General features: G+C 41.1%; 3 long non-coding RNA genes across 3 annotated transcripts; 1 reads left to right on the forward strand and 2 right to left on the reverse strand.

Annotated features, from left to right (window-relative positions):
- Positions 1-2,918: 2,918 nt before the first annotated feature.
- Positions 2,919-6,602, forward strand: LOC109248927 (uncharacterized). The gene is made up of 2 exons (XR_002072350.2): positions 2,919-4,050; positions 6,094-6,602. It is a non-coding gene; the product is annotated as an uncharacterized LOC109248927 (long non-coding RNA).
- Positions 6,603-8,192: 1,590 nt separating this feature from the next.
- On the reverse strand, positions 8,193-10,895 carry LOC109248926 (uncharacterized). Its single transcript, XR_008425024.1, has 2 exons — positions 10,790-10,895; positions 8,193-8,785 (listed from the first exon to the last, which is right to left on the reverse strand). It is a non-coding gene; the product is annotated as an uncharacterized LOC109248926 (long non-coding RNA).
- A 401-nt stretch (positions 10,896-11,296) lies between these two features.
- On the reverse strand, positions 11,297-14,876 carry LOC109248986 (uncharacterized). The gene is made up of 3 exons (XR_008425025.1): positions 14,760-14,876; positions 14,433-14,583; positions 11,297-11,444 (listed from the first exon to the last, which is right to left on the reverse strand). It is a non-coding gene; the product is annotated as an uncharacterized LOC109248986 (long non-coding RNA).
- Positions 14,877-20,255: the final 5,379 nt, after the last annotated feature.

Genomic DNA, 20,255 nt, shown 5'->3' on the forward strand with positions numbered 1-20,255 from the left:
CTCAGGATGACTTTATGATAGATTTAACTTAAATTTTACAATCACAGGCCTGTAAGTTTTTATTAACCTTTTCTTTATCTACTTAACAAGAAGTCAGAGCTAATTAAGAGCCTGTTTTCTCAAAACACCTTTGTCAACAGACTTCCCGACTCCTTTATGCCCACTCTGCCCAAGATCATCATTAACAATTGCAAACAATTGCAGGGCTGACTTGACTTTGATTCAAGTACCCTTTGCTATCCAAGGGTAGAACAATGAATTTAGGACACAAACATTTTTTTTTTCTTCATATCTTTTATTTTTCTTGTTCTGGATAGGACCTCCCTGACAGAGGCATAATGCATAAGGATCTTATTTATGATTGAGTGGAACACTTCTATAATTGTACATTTACTGTGATGTTTGCTGTAGGGTTTTTGAATTTTTTTAGGATTTTACTTTTAAGTAATCTCTACACCAAACATGGGCTTGAACTCACAACCCTGAGATCAAGAGTCACATGTCCCACCAACTGAGCCAGTAAGGCACCCCTGCTGTAGGTTTTTGATACACACTTTGAAGAAGTTCTCAGGTTGCCTGGCTGGCTCAGTTGGTGGAGCATGCGACTCTTGATCTCAGGGTCGTGAGTTCAAGCCCCACATTGGGCATAGAGACTACTTTGAAAAAAATGTAAAAATAAAATAAAGAAGCTTTTGTCCTAGTTTGCTAAGGCTTTTTCTTTTTAAATTTATGATTATGCTAATTCTATCAAATGTTTTTTCTTGCATCTATTAAGAATATCAGATAGTTTCTGTACCTTAATCTGTTTATATGGTGAATTACATGAATAGATTTTTCTTGTTAACTAATAGATTCTTGTATTCTTGTAATAATGCAGGATTTTTTTTTCTTATTTAAAAATCTTCACTCAGGTTTGGTTTTGCCAATATTTTATTTAGTATTTTTGCATCCTGTTTACAAATGAGATTGGCCTCTACTTTTTCATTTTTGTGTTGTTATTCTCTGGTTTTATTATTAGCATTAAGTGAGATCTACTCAGTGGGATGGGAAGCTTTTCCATTATTATTTATAATAATTTTGGGGGCGGGGTTGTGCCTATGAGTCTTTTTTGTCTGGAATTAATTTATCTATGACACTGTATTGTGTTTGCTGTTAGATTTTGGATTTTTCCCTCTTCTTACTTTAGGTTTTCTATTAACCAAGTCTTCTGCTGTAGTTGTTTTTCTCATTGCTTCTTTCCTGTCTTCTATTGGGATAATGAAGTTTTCTTTATCTTCCTTTTCCTTCTACTGGGTTAGAAGTTCTATATTACTTTTTTGGTAACTCTTGTATTTACCATGCATCCTTGACTTAAAATCTAAGGTTAATCTGTGTTTCTGTCCTCCTCCTGAATTATGTAAGACCCTAGAATTGCTTTGACTCTAATAATCCCTCATCTGATATGTTGTTATTGTTGTCCAGTCTTTCAGGTGCACTTTGTTCCTTCCCACCCTTGCCATCTCCTCTGTGTTGTTGTCTTAGTTTTAGTTAGAGCTTATTTAGATCTACACACAGGCAACCAGATTCTCTGAGTACCATTGTCCTTGCTCCTGTTTCTTTCTTCTAGGATCAGTTTGTTTCTTACCAAGTTCTGGAGATGCTAAGCTGTCTCAGTCTCTTTGTCTTGAAATGCTTTGATTTTGTTCTTACTCTTGAATGACAGCTTCCCTGGGTAGAGAACTTTAACCTGACAGTAATTTTCCTGAAGCACTTTGAGAATAATATTCCATTATCTCCTGGTGTCAACTGTGCTATTTTTGTTTTTCCTTTGTAGAAATTCTCCCCCCCCCCGCCCCCTCCCAAGCTGTTTTTAAGATTTTTTTTTTTCCTTAGTGTCCACAGTGTCATTACAATGGGTTTAGAAATACGTGTGTGGGATGTGTGTATGTGTATGTGTACAGTACTGTCTGGAACTCATTGAGATTCATTGGATATGTGGATTCATGTCTGTCATCAATTCAGGAAACCCTTGAGCATATTCTCTTTAAATACTGCTTTTACCTCATCATCTATATTCTTTTTTTCCCCTTTTTGTATGTCTCTTGGACATTTTCCTTTTATCCAACATATCTCTTAGCCTCTTTTTCACATTTTTTCATACACTTCTTTATCTTTTTGGACTCTATCTGGCTAATTTTCCAGTGCTATTTTGCAGATATCTAACAATCTCTTCATTGCAAGTTAATTTATTTAATTCATTGACTTAACTTTTTTTGAGGAAAGAATCTATCTATGGAGGTTTTTGTTTCAGTAACTTTAAATTTCTGTATATTTTATTTTTCAAATCCTCCTGTTCTTTTTTCATAATGTTCTATTCTTTCCTTTTAGAAATCTCTTTAATAATTTTAAACATACTTGTTTCAAAATCTCTTTCAGACTCTTCCAAAAGAACAAGTTCTTGAGGGGCCAATCCTGTTGCGTGAATGGGGTTCATTTGCTCAAGTATATTATATTTTCTTTATTTTGAATTTACCACCTAACCTGAACTTTCATCTCCTGTCCTTGTGTGGTATTAAAAATCCAAGCTTCTGGTGTTTAGTACCTGTTGCTAGGTCCTATTTCTACTGTGCTCACAACCTTGAGCATCATCAATTCATGTACGACCCAGTCAGGATTTTGGATCCCTCTGTGTTTCTGAAGGATTTGCTTTCCCTTCGCCTATTTTCCTTTCATGTGTTATTTCTCTGGATGGCATGGCATTTTACTGTAGGTCATTTTTCCATGTTGCCAGATCAATAGTCAAATTTTTAAAAGAAAAAAAAACTTTTTTACACAATTTTATGTCTCTAGAAAAATCTAGAGACAAAACATTTTTGTGTTCTACTTAAAGAAATAATTACTATTAGCATTATGTTAACCCTCTGTCTAATCTTGTTTCTCTGAGTGTGTGTGTATGTATGTGAGTACATATACACATATCCAATTATAATTAAAGAGAAATTCCACTCTTTTTTCTATTTTTTTTTAAACATTTTTTAAAAGTTGACTTATTTTGAGAGACAGAATGCATGAGCAGGGGAGGGGCAGAGAGAGAGAGGGAGAGAGAGAACTGCAAGCAGGCTCCACATGGTAAGCACAGAGCCCGATGCAGGGCCTGAACTCATGAACCATGAGATTATGACCTTAGCCCAAGTCAGGCACTTAACTGACTGAGCCACCCAGGCACCCCTAAAAGATTTTTTAATTTTAAGTAATCTTTACACCCAAAGCAGGGCTCGAACTCACAACCCTGAGATCACGAGTCACATGCTCCATGGACTGAGCCAGCCAGGTGCCCTGGTGCTGTTTTATAACATTTTGCACTAAAGATAATGTCAAAACATTAACATGTCAGTCCATGTATTCCTACCAGGGACTTGTAAATGGCTACGAAGTATATCATGATGGTGCTATAATGGAAGTCAGTCAACCAGTTTATTGTTGAATATTTAAAGGTTATTTTAAAATGTTTGTCATTACAAACAATACCAATACAAATGACCTTATAAACGCATCTTTGCCTATATCTATGTTTCTTCCTTTAGGATAAATTGCTGAAAGCAGAATAGGTGGGTAATATGAATGTTTTTGCTATTTACTGACAACTTGAATTGTTTTGTTTTTTTTTTTCTGGAATAATTATCAATCAACCCGACTCCCTCTTCTAAATCCTTGTTCCCCAGAAATCTAAGATCTAAATGACATGGACATGTATTTATATGTCTCTTCCCAGAGCCGTAGGCATCTTCCCAGGGTTACTTAGAGGTAGTTTCTGGCATGACTTTCCTACCTAAGTCCACCCTATCCTGCTTAATAGGATTTCCATGTGTCACACGTGCTCTGAAGTATCAGTACGTGCGCCGAAGGAGACAAGGTTCTCTGTGATTACTTTTCAACATTGAAAAAAAAAAGTGTATATGCCTCACATTTATTTATCTGCTCCATTTACCAGCACCCAGCCTCATCCTGCCTCAATGGACTTAATGAGATTAACAGATGCTATTTCTTTAATCTTCAGCAGAGCCCTTTCAGGTAACAGCATCATTCTGGGGTTATTGGAACTGAAGCATAGAACAGTGTTGAGATGGAATAAAATCCATGGGAAGACAGTCCTCAGGCCTTCCAACTTCTAATTGCAATGTATACTTTTCTAAAGCCATTTTTATAGCAATGCTATATCAGAAACCTCTGGTTTATTATTCAAGTATCATTTCTTGTTAAATTGTAAGTTATGTAAAATATTGCCATTATTCTTGCTTCAAAACATTGAAAAGAGACATGATCTGACTCCCAAGAAATTAATTTTAAGTTTCATAATGGCATTCTGATTATGTAAGAATAAGCATATATTTTTTAGATGGGTACATCTAAGTGTAAGGAGTGAAACTACACGATGTCTGGGGTTTGCTTTAAAATTCATTGGAAAGGGAGACAGGAAGAGAGAAAGATGGGGGGATGGTTGAAGGAAGTATGAAAAATCTTGCTGAACTTGTGTGTGATGGGTTTGTGAACATTTGATATATTCCATAATTTAATGAAAAGGTGGTCTTTAAGTTAGGGGAGAGGGAGAGAGGGAGATTGAGAACCCTGTGGAGACTACGTTAAAAAGAAAAAGTCAGGGGCACCAGGGTGGCTCAGTCAGCTGAGCATCTGACCCTTGATTTCGGCTCAGGTCACAATCTTACGGTTTGTGGGTTTAAAGCCCACATTGGGCTCTGTGCTGATGGTGTGGAGCCTGCTCGGGATTCTCTCTCTCTCTCTCTCTCTCTCTCTCTCTCTCTGCCCCTCCCACTCTCTCTCTCTCTCCAAATAAATAAATAAACATTAAAAAAAGAAAAAGAAAAAGCCAAGGGAAATTTTTCTGACAGCAGAAACAGCTGAAGACAACTTTGCTATGACTTAGCTTCCTGCTGCCATCTAATGGCACAAATATAGATATGGACGTGTATGTGTATATACATACCCCCTTCCTCCCCCCAACACACACACACACCATTTCTACTGCTGTAAGCTTGTGTCTGGGTTTCAATTCTTCACTTTTGCTGGTTAGGATGTTAATACTGGAAGGGATATTAGAGATTATATAGTCTATCCTTTTCATTCTACTGCAAGGAAATTGAGCAAAACGTATATATATTCCTGTTTGAACATCTCTTTATCTCATCTCATTTTTGAGAGGTAAAAAAAAAAAAATGGAAATGTAGCTCTATTTTTAGAAATGAAATGGAGGCACTGGGGGAAGTGGCTTTGCCACTTTTAAAAAGCTAGATTGAAATGATCTCTTTCCTTGAATCCGGGCCCTTTGACATCCATCCCAGAACTGATCCTAGTGTTGTGTTTCCAAGTGTTAACCCTTAAAATGGAATTAGAAGCTGTAAATATCATTGATATGTGAGTAGGGAAACTGTTCTGAAATTATCTCCTTTTTACACGTAAGGCCTAAATTTTAATTCTGATACCACAACTTCCATTCAGTGGCTGTAAATTGTGAATGTTCAAGTCTGAAATTCAGTAGTAAAATGTTTAAAGCTGGGTTCAGCAACTATATTCTATTCTGTATAAGAAATAAGATTTTATTTACAGGGCATACATAGCTGGGAACCTTATATATAGAATTACAGGAAAAATTTTCATAATTCGATATATATTTTTTCAAACTTTGTATACTCATATCGACAAATGGCTCTCCTCCTCTTTCTCTAATGTTCTCTGCCTGTTCTCCTTGACCCTTTGTAGGTTCTAAGCTAATCTCAAGTTCCCAAGTATGCTCAATGTTTTTCTACCTTCTATTTTTCTAAATGCTCTTTCCTTCTCTTTGAATGCCCTTTCTTTGAGGCTGAGCTTAAATTTTATCATCTTCATAAAAAAAAACTTTCTAGAGAGAGAGAGTGCAAGCAGGGAAGAGGGCAGAAAGAGAGAGAGACAGAAAGCGAGAGAGAAGGAATCTGATTTGGGGCTTGATCCCACGACCCTAAGATCATGACCTGAGCCAAAGTCAAGAGTCTGATGCTTAACTGACTGAGCCACCCAGGTGCCCCTTATCATCTTCATTTCTAATGAAATCTTCCTTAATAGCCTGTGACAAGAAATCTTGTTTCCTTGGTTTGCCATCAAGTACCAGAAGACAAGAAGCTTCAACAACTGGAATTCATTGTCTTCCAGATCTGGAGCCTACAAACCCAAGATCAAGCTGTCAGCAGGGTTGATTCTTTCTGAGGGCTGTGAGGAAGAATCTGTTCCATGCCTTTCTCCTGGCCCTGATGGCATCCTGGCAAGCTTTGGTGTTTCTTGGGAAGTAGAAGCATCATCCCCAATCTCCGTCTTCATCTTCTCATGGCCTTCTTCTTCCATGCATGTCTGTCTTCAAATTTCCCCCTTTCTAAGGATACTAGTCATATTGGATAGAGTCCAGCTTACTCCAGTAGGACCTCGCCTTAACTAATTACATCTGCAAAGACCCTATTTCTAAATAAGGTGACACTCTTCGGTATTAGGGTGTAGAATTTCAACATATCAATCTTCTTGGGGATGGAGTTGGGGAGGAACCACAATTCCATCCGTAAAATTTCTTCTTTTGAATTTTTTTCACTGCCTGGTTTGTATTTTGTTCATGGAATGTATCGCATTCTTCGTGGTTATCTGTCTTGCCTCTCCTTCTAAATTATAAGGTCTTTGAAGGCTGGTTTATTCTTTATATAACCTGTAGCGTCAAGCACGGAGGATGCGGTGTTGCGTAGTTTTCACTCTAGCTACCTCTGGCACCCAGAGGTACCTCCAAGTGGCAAGAGGCAGAATTTTATTAAAATGGAGGGAAATCCAGACTTTTCTAGGTAATTGCATGTGGTTAAGTTTGTGTACATTGTAGGAATCAGGACAAAGTGATTGGGATTTGAAAGTCAGGCTGAGAACCACGTCTGTGTTAGTCCGTCTCCTGGAGTCAGCTAGGAGTGAGGAATGGATGGGAGTGGGGTGGGGAGTGAGAGAGAGCGAGAGAGAGACAGAGAGAGAGAGAGAGAGAGAGAGAGAGAGAGTGAGAATGAATGAATGAATGAATGAATGAGGATGAACAAATACAGCTATCAGAAAGCCAGGGAAAATTCTGAGTTAATGACCGAATATGTGGCATGATGTCAGAACATGAGAAAGATGCCACAAAAGACGTGAATACAAGGGTTAGGATTACAAGAACATTCCAAAAGCTAACGCCAGTGTTCAGAGGACAGAGATCCTGCAGGAGCTCAAGGGAGGAAGTAAGTAGAAGAGCAAGCACGAGGGTCCAGGATATATGGCAAAGGCGCAAAATACCTGTGCAAGGGTCTGGGCAACACAAATACAGGTGTCCAAAGCAAGAAACTAATTTGATGATGGACCAGGCTGTTGCCTTTTCCCAGGGAGCTCGCATCACTGTGAAGGCCAGGAATAGATGCATGAATCCAGCCAATCGAGGCCCCGGTTGGAGAGAGAAGGGGGCAGTTGTCTGGAGCAGGGGGTTATGGACTCGCACAGCCCCTGACAACCACTACAGACAGCCTCAGTGCCCAAGTGCGTGTCTCACAGGAGGCCAACCTTCATTTGTGGTTCGTGGTCAACAATACTGGACTAGTCAATACTGAACAATAGCCAAAATACTGAACTAGACAACTAGAAAAAAAAGAACAAGTCATTGTTCCTTCTGCCAAGATCCTTATGGATTCGTGGGGAAATAAAACACATTCGAGAAAAAGTCGACTACCATCCGGGGCCTGGTAAGTATTTAAAAATTCCAAGGCGAGTGGGAAAGGAGGCCTTTCTGCAGAGGGAGATTCTATCTCTAAGGCCATGCTCCTCAAAGTGAGGTCGTTGGGCAGGCAGTATCAGTGTCACCTGGGAGCTTGTTAGAAGTGCAACTTACTAAATCAGAGTGTCTGGATGTGGGGCCAAGGAATCTGCATTTAACAAGGGGGGATTCTCACGCATACTGGAGTTTAAGACTAACTGCATTGTGGGGTGGAGGGGAGGATGGGGAGTCATACTGGGAGGCAGGAAGGGAAAGGGGGAAATGCAGGCGGGGACGAGTGATGTAGGAAAGACCATGGGGACTGATTATAGAATTTACAATTTTCCAAGCCTTTAGTTAGGAGCTGGGAGCCTGGAGGAGTGGAGAACAGGACAAGCGGGAAAGCAGCACACACACCTGGAATGCCAGAACGTGACTTTATCGCGTGGACCAACGTTTCTAAAAATGTGTTCCTCTGAGATGTTCCATGAAAACAAGATTCCAAGAGCAAATTTGTTTGGGAAACACTAGATTCTGTGTACTCCTCTTGGGAATTTACAGGGCATGTGAACACATTAGAGGCATTAAAGTTCTTAAAAAAGCACTTGTGTGGAACTCGCTTCGGAAATGCTGCTTTAGGCAATGGGAAGCCAATGATTTTGAGCAAGAAAGCACCATAATGAAAGTAGACTTCTCCTGGTTTCCCTCAGTACACAAAGCCTTCGCTCAGAAACCCCAGGAAAGAATCTTTTCCTGACTCTTCTTCGTACTTACTCCCAGGGAAAACTTCCAGTCGTCTCTTCCACCGCAGGAGATCTCAGTCAGGACGGTCAGCACACTACTCTGCTCAGAGCCACTGTGGCAACCTGTCAACCACTGCCCCGCTGGTTCTTTGGTCTCGTAGAAACTTAAATACCTGTTCATTAACATGGAGGGCGGCCATCATTCATATTGATGGTCACATTCGAGCGCTTCATCCAAGTGATCGTGGCATCTTTGGAGCCCTGTTAACTGAAGACCCAATCAGTTAATGGTCTATATCTCTGGGCAGTTTTTAGCTAAGATACACCACAGTAGTCTTTTCAAACATGGTTGTTTAATTACAACTTATCATATATATATGACACATATCTAGAAAATGATATATATGGGCAAATATATCACATATATCTTATATATGTATATTTTATACATGTATATTTTAAAATATACATTATCATATATGTACATCTTATATATGTATATTTAAAATATACATGTATATTTTAGCATTTCTTTGAAGGAATCGTTCTTTTTTTTAATGTTCTTTTAATGTTCTTTTTTAATGTTCTTTTTTTTAATTTGAGAGAGAGAGAGTGAGCATGAGTGGGGGAGGGGCAGAGAAAGGGGGACAGAGGATCTGAAGCGGGCTCTGTGCTGACAGCAGAGAGCCCGACGTGGGGCTTGAACTCAACTAACCATGAGACCATGACCTGAGCCGAAATCAGACGCTTAACTGGACCACCCAGGTGCCCCCATGCTTGTCTTTTTGAAAGCTAGTCTTGTTCTGAATTCCCCAACAGGAACATAGGGGTTTACTGACTAACAGCAGATGGTGGGATCTCCTGGAGCCATTATGATGTCGAGAGTTGGTGGGGACACTCAAAAGAAGCCCGATTGTTTCAATTATTATGTCCCAAAGGTGGTGTGATGTTCAAGGGGGTTAACTGAAATGGTGACAGTTGAACTGTCAAAAGATTCTGTGGGAACAGTCATGGTGGGCACCAGTAGCCCACGGGACAGTCTCTGGAAGATGACTGAGGAGGAGGCATGACCAAGACCGGGGACACTGCAGTGAGGGACCCACATCAGAGAAGAGCAAGCATCGGGTCAAAAGACGAGCACAGGAGGTCGTTGGACAAATCCTGATAAAGGCTTGGAGAGTTCATCCTGGAACCAGGAAGTGAAAGGCCTCAGTACGGACCCTCCAACGTCTGCCAGCACTGCCTGCCTTTGTGTTAAAAGGAGGCCGGAACGGGGAGCAAGCTAAAGAATGGGGACCAGCTTCCTCTCTTTGTGCCCCAGTTTCCCCCCTCCTCCTTTGTATACAGCCTCCATCCTGAATAAACTCTGGTTCTCAGAGCTGAAATGGAGAGAATTCATCCTGTACAGAGGCAAATACTGCTCAGAAGCACACAGCCAAACCAAGAGAGTCACGAGGCGAGACCCCCGCCCCGGACAACACCTGGGGGAATCCAGTGGATCTCAAAGAACCCGTGCATTAGTCGTCCAGTGAGGCCCAAATGGAAATTAACAAAGAGTGTGTGTGTGTCTGTGTGTGTGTTTCCTTCCTATCCTGAGTCAGCACTTCAGTAGAAGAGCAACTGGGTGATAGGGTTTGAGACACTTAAGCCACAGGGGCCACACTCATGTGGACGTTTCCCTCCGTTGGCAGTTTGCGAAGTGAGGCTGTGACTGCAAAGATTTCCTGCCAACTTCTGCCATCTAGTGCCTGGCACGAGAGGTAGTGTCACCGCACCTATTCTGGCTTCCTGTGTGAATGTACGCATATTGATACAGTGTGAGAAAATTCTAAAATCAGCAGGATGGAGAGGACAGCTGATACATGGCAAATTCTATAAAGATTAAAGGCAAGACTGGGAGAATATAGTTTAGACCTCAAAGCATGCACACAGCAGCTGTTCTCCTTTGTTGCCTTCCCTTCCCCGAAGCTGCCTGCTGCCCCTCCTTTCTGTCCCTCTGCCCCAACCCTGCCACCCAAGAAAGGTGGGGCCAGGCCTTCAAGAGTCCCTCACCTGTCACCTCTTTGTGTTTCCCCCCTTCTCTGTTCCGTGCACGGAGAGAAGGTCAGTTACCCTGACGGGAAATTCTCTAGAATCCAGTAGACATCATGCCTTCACACAGGCCTATATCCGTGATTTATCGATCCTTTTCAACAGATTTTTATGATCACAAAAGTGACACGTGCTCATTTGGAGACACAGACAAAATAAAAGGGCCCCATCATCTCCGCACCTGTTTATTATATTAGGGGCATATCCGTTGGGGAGTGGGCGTAGGTAGGTAAGGCATTCTGGCGTGGGAAGGGAAATCCCTGGAAGAATGGCTAAAGAAGCTTCTATTTAAAAAAAAAAATTTTTTTTTAATGTTTATTTATTTTTGAGACAGAGAGAGACACAGCATGAGCAGGGAGGGGGCAGAGAGGGAGAGACACAGAATGTGAAGCAGGCTCCAGGCTCCGAGCTGTCAGCACAGAGCCTGACGCGGGGCTCGAACTCACGGACTGTGAGATCATGACCCGTGCCGAAGTCGGACGCTTAACCGACTGAGCCACCCAGGTGCCCCTAAAGAAGCTTCTAAATGAGCTTGGTGAGGGAATCGCTAGCGGCCTCGCGGGCTCCTTGAACGCGGTGCTGCCCTGCCATCGGGGGTCCCAGGCGGGTCCCCCCCACCTCCCCGCCGCCGCGCGCCCCTCCCTCGCGCGTGCGCACAGCCTGTCCACGTCCGACCTCGGGCGGGGGAGGTTAGTGGCTGGGGACCCGGGGGCGGGAGAAGGGACGCTCAGGACGGCTCCCACGTACGTGCTGCGGCTGCACCCTGGCTGCATCTGGTATCCTCTTTGATTGCATCTGGCACGTCTGCGACGGGAGGTGCAGCCGGAAATAATAACCTGTTCAAATAACAAAAGCCCTTAAAGTTATTTGTAATATGGAAAAGTAAAAAAGAAAGCAAAAATGGCTCGTAACCCCATCGTCTAGCTAACCTCTCTGGGCATTAAAAAAAAAAAAAAATGCAGGCACAGATTTGAAATACGCAAAACAACATGGAAAGTTAGAAATGAAAAGTACATAGCCTTCCTTCCCAGCAGTACCTTCGTCCCTCTTTTCCAAAGATAAGCATTTTTATGTTCCCCCAAATATATATGTGTGTGTGTTTTAACATTTACACAATATGTATTTTTACTCTTCTCTTTTTCACCTCATCTTCCTTAGGGATATTTCCCTATTGGCACATCTAGGTCTCATACTTTATTTATTTATTTTTTAATGTTTATTTTTTGAGAGACAGAGAGAGACAGAGCATGAGTGGGGGAGGACCAGAGAGAGAGAGAGAGGGAGACACAGAATCTGAAGTAGGCTCCAGGCTCCAAGCTGTCAGTATAGAGCCCAATGCAGGGCTTGAACCCACCAACTGCAAGATCATGACCTGAGTTGAAGTCGGATGCTTAACCAACTGAGCCACCCAGGCGCCCCTGAACATCTTTTTATATAAAGAAATGGCAGTTATTTGTTTTTCTGTGAATTGCTTGTTCATATTCTTTGCTTATTTTTCCACTGGGTTCAACTTTTTTATTACTAATTTGGCTAGGCTTTGTAAATAAAGGAAATTATCTTTTGTCAGTCATTGTATTTGCAAATGCTTTCCACAATTTGTCCTCTGTGTTTTAACTTTGTGTTTAGTTATTGGTTTTGTTTGGGTTTGGTTTTTGTGACACAGAAAAATGTTAACATTTTATATGGCAAATTTGGTAGAGTGCCTTTAGTGTTGTGGGTTTTTGTCTAATTTGAAAAGCACCCCCCCCCCACTGCAATAAGTAAAAAAGTAAATAAATTCACCCATGCTCTTAATGAGTTAATAAATTATTAATTTAAAGTTTACTTATTTATTTAGAGAGAGACACAGAGACAGTGAAAAAGGAGAAGGGGCAGAGAGAGAGAATTCCACGCAGGCTCTGCACTGCCAGCACAGAGCCTGACGTGGGGCTCGACCCCACAAAGAAACCGAGAGATGATGACCTGAGCCGAAACCAAGAGTTGGACGCTTAACTGACTGAGCCACCCAGGTGCCCCACCCCTGCTTTTAATTTAAAACAGACACACAGCTTTTGTTGTTAGGAAAGTCATATGGTCAATGAAGAACGTTTATAAAATACACATAAGCAAAAGCAAAGAATCCTATAGTCTAAATGTCAGAGAGCCACTATGAGCAACTTGCCATAGAAATTTTCAGCCATTAATTCTGTGCAATAATTAAGATTGTGTTTTAATTATGTCAGGAACTATACTTGTTAAATATTTGCATTCTATTTTTAAGAAAGAGCTTCATTGAGGTGTAATTGATATATCACAAAATTCACCCATTTTAAGTAAATGATTTTTAGTGACATTACAGAGTTGTGCAATCATCACCACAATCTAATTTTAGAACATTTTCATCACGCCAGAAAGAAGCCTTCTGTCTCATTTGTGGTCACTCCCTGTTGCTACTGCCAAGCCCTGGCAACCACTAATTTACTTTCTGTCTCCATCGATTTGCCGTTTCTAGAAATTTTGTATAAATGGAATCCTAGAATATGTCAGCTTTTTCATTTGTCTTCTTTCACTTAGTATAATGTTTTGGATGCCTGTCTGTGTCATAGCTTAGATCAATACTTCATCATTTTTATTGCTGAGTAATATTTCATTGACTGGATATACCACATTTTGTCCATCTACCGATCAGTTAGTTGGTGGACATTTGGGTTGTTTCCAATTTTCGACTATTCTGAATACTGCTATGAACATTTGTCTACAAGTTTTTGTGTGGACACATTTTCTTTTCTCTCAGGTATATACTTAAGAGTAGAATCGTGGAGTCACATGTTCACATTTGGATTACATTTTGAAGTGCTTACTGAGACCAGTCTGTATCCAAACCTTCACTAGAAAATGAAATCAGGAGCATCTGAGGGAAAACCACCACTGAGAGACAAGACCTGTCTGGTAAAATTAAAGTTACAGGAATTTCAATAGCGGCTAAGATTACCGTTGGGTCTCATGCTAGCAGAATGTTAAAATGGGTTTCTTCCTGTCTCAATTTTGACTGAGGCACTGATGTAATGGACATCAAATACCAAAATAAATGTGAGACTGAGTCGACATGGGCAAAATTTAGAAAAGATCAAGGATATAAAAGGAGAATCAGAAGAAATATCTATATACCTACGTTCATCACAACATTATTCGTAACAGACAAAAGGGGGGAAGCAACCCAAGTGTCCATCAATATTCGAATGGATAAAAAAATGTGGTATGCCGGTACAATGAAGTATTATTCAGCCTTAAAAAGGAAGGAAATTCTGACACATGTTACAACATGGATGAACCTGAAGGCATTATGCTAAGTGAAATAAGCCAGTGACCAAGGACAGATATTGTATGACACCACTTATAAGTGGTATCTAGAGTTGTCAAATTGATAGAAAATAGAATGGTGGTTGCTAGGGGTTGAGGGGCAAGGGGGTAGGGAGTTATCGTTTCATGGGTACAGAGTTTCAGTTTGGGAAGATAAAACAGTTCTGGAGATGGACGGTGGTGACGATTGTACAACAATGTGAATGTAATTTAACTGTATGCCTAAAAATGGCATATTTTATATTATATATATATTACAGTAATTTTAAAAAAACCCGCAGAAAAGGGGTATGAGTGTAGCGAGAAGAGGGGAATTCACACCATTGCCCTTTCTCCACATCTGCCCCTCGCCTGCCCAAAGTTAGAGAAAGGAGCTTCAATGTGGTCACTCTGAGAGCTCAGGTGTCTGCTGAAGTTGGGGAGTATTTGGAATGGGGTCTGAACCTTCCTGGGAAATGCAGAGGGTGAGAAGTAGGTTCACTAACCAGGAGTCAGGCACCTGCTACTGCCTTGGGAACCTCAAGGCCAAGGATTCCTGAATATTTCCTGTTGATCACAGGGGGCCGACACAGGCATGGCGCCATCTGGAGCCTTATATAAGTCCTGCCCAAGAGAGCCACCTGGGAAAGCAGGAGGCTGCAACAAGAAGATTATGTGGATTGGATGGTGATGAGGGTGGGGGGTGGGGTGCCTCAGGAGGGCGCGTGGGAGAAAGAAGGTCATCAAGGTCATCGTGCGCTGGATTGACTCTAAAGGAACGCCCGCTACTTAGCTGCTTGGAACTGAGGCTCCAGGAAAAGCATTCCACCAACCCCCTATACGTGATCTTTGTGAATAAACTTCAGTAACAGCAAAAGCAGTCCAAAAGAAAGGTATTACAATTTCTCCCTCTTGCCTCTGAGTTTAGAACAATAGGCTAGAATAGCGGCCTCCCTCTACCTGCAGTTTCGCTTCTGCGGTTTCGGTATGGCGCGGTCAACGGCCCCTTGAAGCAGCCCATCCTCCTTCTGTCGAATCTGCCGGAAGCCAATAGCAGCAGAAATCTGCATCACATGCTACGTCAGGATGCACGTCACTGGCCTCACTCCAGCGCCTCAGGAGGCACTTCGTCATCGCACGTCACCTCCAGAGGGGTGAGTACGAAGCAACACGGTGTTTTGAGAGCGAGAGAGACACTACGTTCACAGAACTTTTGTTACAGTGTATTGTTTTAATTGTTCGATTTGTTCGGAGTTATTGCTGTTTAATCTCTTACTGCGCCTAATTTGTTAAAAAAAAATTTTTTTTTAAATGTTTATTTTTGAGAGAGAGAGAGATTGAGCACAAGCAGGGGAGGGACAGGGAGAGAGGGAGACGCAGAATCCGAAGCAGGCTCCAGGCTCTGAGCTGTCAGCCCAGAACCCAAGTCTGGGCGCGAACCCAGGAATCGTGAGATCATGACCTGAGCCACCCAGGGGCCCCTACTGCGCCAAATTTCTAAGTTAGACTTTATCATACATTTGTATAGGAGTGAACTTAGTATACACAGGGTTGGGTACTACCCCGGGCTTCAGGCATCCGCTGGGGGTTTTGGAACGCATCCTCCGTGGATAAGGGGAACGACTGTAGGGGGTGAGTTATAGTCGAAAGCCTTATATGTACGCTCATGAATGCATTCCAGCCGGTGCTCTGCAACATGCAGAGAAACTACAGAAGGAAATCAGAGATGCTTCTCTCCTAAAGACCAGAGGAGAATGGATGCCAGCCGAGCAGACCAAATTTAAATTTGACCGACCTTGTAAATTTTGGAACTCTAGATAGATTCCTATGAGAAGACAGAGAACTGGACAAGAAAATAAAAGTTACGGACATTTCTCTGTTCTAGAACAACTCCATGACGTGCAGGTCAAATTCTGTGGGGATCTCATGTTTTCCTCAGAAACACCCAGAAGCCTGATTATTTTTTGTTTTTGTTTTTTTGGTTTTTGTATGTATTCATGTGTGTATTTATTTACTTATTTTTGAGCGAGAGAGGGAGGGGCAGAGGAACAGAGAGAGAATCTTAAGCCCAACGAGGGGCTTGATCTCACGACCTGAGCCTAAATCAAGAGGCAGAGGCTTATCCAGTTAACCGATTGAGCCACCCGAGCCCCGCACCCCAACAGATTTTAAAGGGAAGAACTCTTTATATATAAACTTGGTGTACAAATTTAGTTGCACCTCATTTAAAATTTTGAGTAAGGGCAGTTCTAGACCCTATAATGAATATCTTTATTCAAATGCAAATTCATTTATTCAGGTACGTTTTATCTAGAAATACTCTATTTCTGTCCTTTCCTTCCAGTCCCCAACTCCTCAAGGACCTCTCGTATTTTGAAATCTTACAACCAGCTACTGACCAGGGCTCTTAGTTGCACAGAGACCTTATATTTTCATACATTTTGTTTGTTGTCACGGAGTATAAACTTTATGATTTAGCAACCAAAGGTAAAAATGCGGGTTCAGGATCCTAAAGAAATTGTACAGAGGTCCCTAAAAAACTTAGGTGTATTCTGCTTAACTTTTTATTTCTGGTTTGGCTCGGTTTTCTCTGATATCTGTGTCGGGAAATTACCGCTGCATTGTCGTCTTCCGGTATTCTCGAAGCCGGGTATTGAGGAACCAAAATTTATGATTTGACAAGAAGGAGATGGTGTTGATGAATGTGGGTAGGCCCAACACCAATGTAAGAGACGGTGAGTTGTCCGGTCCCTGTGATTTTTGGAAATCTGTACACGACACTCAAAGGCAGCTGCAGTAAGGAACATCGAACACAGAAGGGAAACGTATCTCAGCCCAGGTAGAGTCCAGCCATGCGAGGCTGTGGCATCTTGCACACGGAGTAAGATCCATACTGTCCATGTCACCTAATACATTTGGACCTTGGCCAAACTACAGCTCTCACAGTGGCGTGTAAATATATAATGTACACGGACAAATGACCAGTAAACTTCAACATCTGTTTTTTATCTTGAGTGTGTTTCTTTGTCTTGTCTCTGTGGAAAAAAATCCCGGAAAAGTCTTGAAAGCTAATTAGCTCCAAATTTACTTTAGGGAAGAAGGGCCAAAGAGTTTTGATGACAAATTTGTCTTTGTTCCAGCTGCCAAGCTGGTCTTTGACCCCTTGATTTAGCATGGGTGATTATTTATTTATTTGCACATAGTTCCTTTGTGTTTTTTTTTTTTTTTTGTTTTTTTGGTTTTTTGTTCTTATTTTCAATACAGAAATCTCTTTCCTGGAATAGGCACCTGGCTTCTGATTCCCATTGCAAAGTATTTGCCATCTCAAATAAGCTTTAAAGTACTGTACTAAGTATCTCTTTTATAGTAAATTTGTAGGTATTACAAGAGGAAATGTGTTATGTGTTCTGTTTTGAACTTAACTTTCTCCAAATTAATGCATTTTCTTTAAAAACTCTGATTTTCTACCCAGTTTACATATTTTTACTATACCTATGCATACTTTTCTATACTCTTGTCTTTTTCATTGTATTTTGAAATATCTTCTTTTGAGACAGGTGGAGATGAAAAATTAATACTTTAAAATGAGTTTTTAAGATGATCGGTGATGGTGTATTATCTTGGAAGACCAGAATTTGATCAATTCCATCTCATTCTATTATCACAAAGCTTCTGATGGGCAATCTCATTAAAATAATAGCTTTTTACAAATACATACACACATATTTGAGAAGTGTATATTTACATATATATAACATATGATATATATATGAAGGAATCCACTGATCCACACACATTAATATCTCTTTCTCTGCGTTTAAAAATTTTTTTTAATGTGTATTCATTTTTGAGAGCGAGAGAGAGAGAGAGAGAGCACGCAAGCAGGGGAGGGGCAGAGAGAGGGAGATGCAGAATTTGAAGCAGGCTCCATGCTCTGAGCTGTCAGCACAGAGCCCAACGCAGGGCTTGAACTCGTCAGCGCGAGATCATGACCTGAGTCAAAACCAAGAATGGGACGCTTAACCAATCAAGCCACCCAGGCACCCCTCTTTCTCTATGTTTTAGAGCAAAACGTTTTTAGGGTGAAATGAACAGACCCTAGTGAAAGATTTGCCCTTTTCAGTTCCTGATCTAATGATGATCCACGGGAAAGGCACAGAGGACCCCTTAAGGTTGTTGGCTCATTTCTTGTAAACTGCAAAACTTATCTACTCCTCCCACTCTGAACACTGTGAAAGTTTGTAGCGTCAGAAACTGTGTCTGTGCGCCAGCCAGGAAATAGTTCTTTCTGTTGGGGTCAATCAACCTCTGCTGCCCTTTGGTCTTTGTGGAGGTCCTGGGATTGCAGGTTCTGGACTCAGTCCAAGGAAGCTCAGTTTCCTTGCCAAAATCCATGCAACTAACTAGAAGAGTATCGTTTTCCCCTTTTTTTAAAGTATGAATTTGAGGGTCACTCATTGTCTCATCTAAGCATTGGCATAAATAGCTTATTTTGTCCTTGGGGAGCATGCTCTATCCTACGACTGCCAAGAGAACCTGGAACCTTCCGTGGGTAGAGCAGCTCCTTATCTTGCATGGGAAGGACATTTATATGTTTATAGGCATTTTGTTAACAGACTGAAAATTTGAAGCAAAATGTGAACATGGTGGTAACGTAGTTGAGAGTAAATTTATATCACTATGGTTTCAAAATGAATAAAATATACTTTAATTAGTAAAGGAAAGTTTAATAATTTTATTAAAATAAATTTTACCGCTATGACAACTCTAAAACACAAAGGCAATAAATAGATAACCGCAGTGTGACATTACATCACATTTGTAGGTGACATGAGATTGGGATTGAGGAATCGAATTCTTGGTAATTGTTAGGAAAACAGAGTGCTTTGGTCAACTTCTGGGTCTTACTATTGGTATATTGTTATGGAAAAACATTTTCTTGCTTAGTCTGCTTTGCCTTTAATAGTCTCGATTTCATCTCCATGTCTAAAAAAACCTGTAAACCTATAATGCATGACTTTATCATTTTTCATTGTCTTCAAAATGATTTTCATTATAGATAATGATCTAGTAAATTAATATGTTATAATTAATTATTATGCAAACATTGGATATATAAGTTTGTATTTCCACTTTTTCCTTTTCTTTTTGTAGGGTTTTTTTTTTTTTTTGCCTCTTTTGAAATATTTTCTTAGAATAAAATTCTGGGAGTAAAATTTTTGGATTAAAGCATTGTTCATATTTATTTATTTTTCTTTTTTAAACATTTTTTTTCTCCTTTTACTTACTCGACTACTTTTGTTCTCAGTTTCTTAGCATCCTGAAATATTTTGGTCATGAAGAAAAGTATAAAGAATGTTCTCAAATCTGTAAGACCTGTTCTGCTGCTGCTTAAGCACTTATGTTGACTTAAGGAACAGCTAATGAATGGGAAGTTACTCCTTCAGTGCTTTAGGAGGGTGGTTTTGAGATCAAGTCAAAACAATAGGTCTTTATTGAGCATTTACTGTGTGTAGTGAACCCAGACCAAAGCACAAAAAAGATTCGGGGAAATTTTAACATGAGCCAACTCACTCTTTCTACTAGTCCAGGAAGGTTCAGAGGTTTCCCCGTTCCTGGGCCACAGGTGGGCCTGCATCAAGAGATAATCTTTCACCGGTGGCACTTTTACCTCGGTAGGATCGGAGGGTGGAATGTGGTATCGGAAGCAGAGTGGAAGGCCGCCATTTGTACAGGGGCACAGAGACATCTGGACATGCTGCATGTGACAGAGTGTGCCTGTCTTGTGCTTTCGCTTTGAAAGAACTGCCTTTAGAGACTTGTCCTGCTCTCAGGGGAGGTGAGATGTTGGTCCTCACATCTCCACTCACTCACAGTCCGAAATGGCCCCAGGCAGCGGAAGCAAGAGGTATGGGGGAGCTGATGTTGGATATATGAGGCTGGGACCTTGGAAGAATCCCGTCTTTCTTACATGAACTTCTTTCTAAAGGGAGAAAAGTTACCCAGATCAAGTGAGATGGCGGTCCTTCATGTTTGCATGTTTTAGTTGACTTCTACCACCTAGTGGCCATTTTTGAGAAGCTCTTTTCCCCTTTATTTTTAAGAGTATTTTGATACATGGAGACATTTGTATCTGTCAATCCATGTTTTCTTTAAAAATATTAAGAGCAGGGGCGCCTGGGTGGCTCAGTGGGTTGAGCGTCTGACTGCAGCTCGGGTCATGAACTTGTGGTTAGTGGGTTCAGGCCCCTCGTCTGGAGCCCCGCGTTGGGCTCTGTGCTGACAGCTTGGAGCCTGGAACCTGCTTCGGATTCTGTGTGTGTGTGTCT

Source organism: Panthera pardus, unplaced genomic scaffold, assembly GCF_024362965.1.
Source record: "Panthera pardus isolate Hobbes unplaced genomic scaffold, ASM2436296v1 HiC_scaffold_22, whole genome shotgun sequence".
NCBI classification, from domain to species: Eukaryota; Metazoa; Chordata; class Mammalia; order Carnivora; family Felidae; genus Panthera; species Panthera pardus.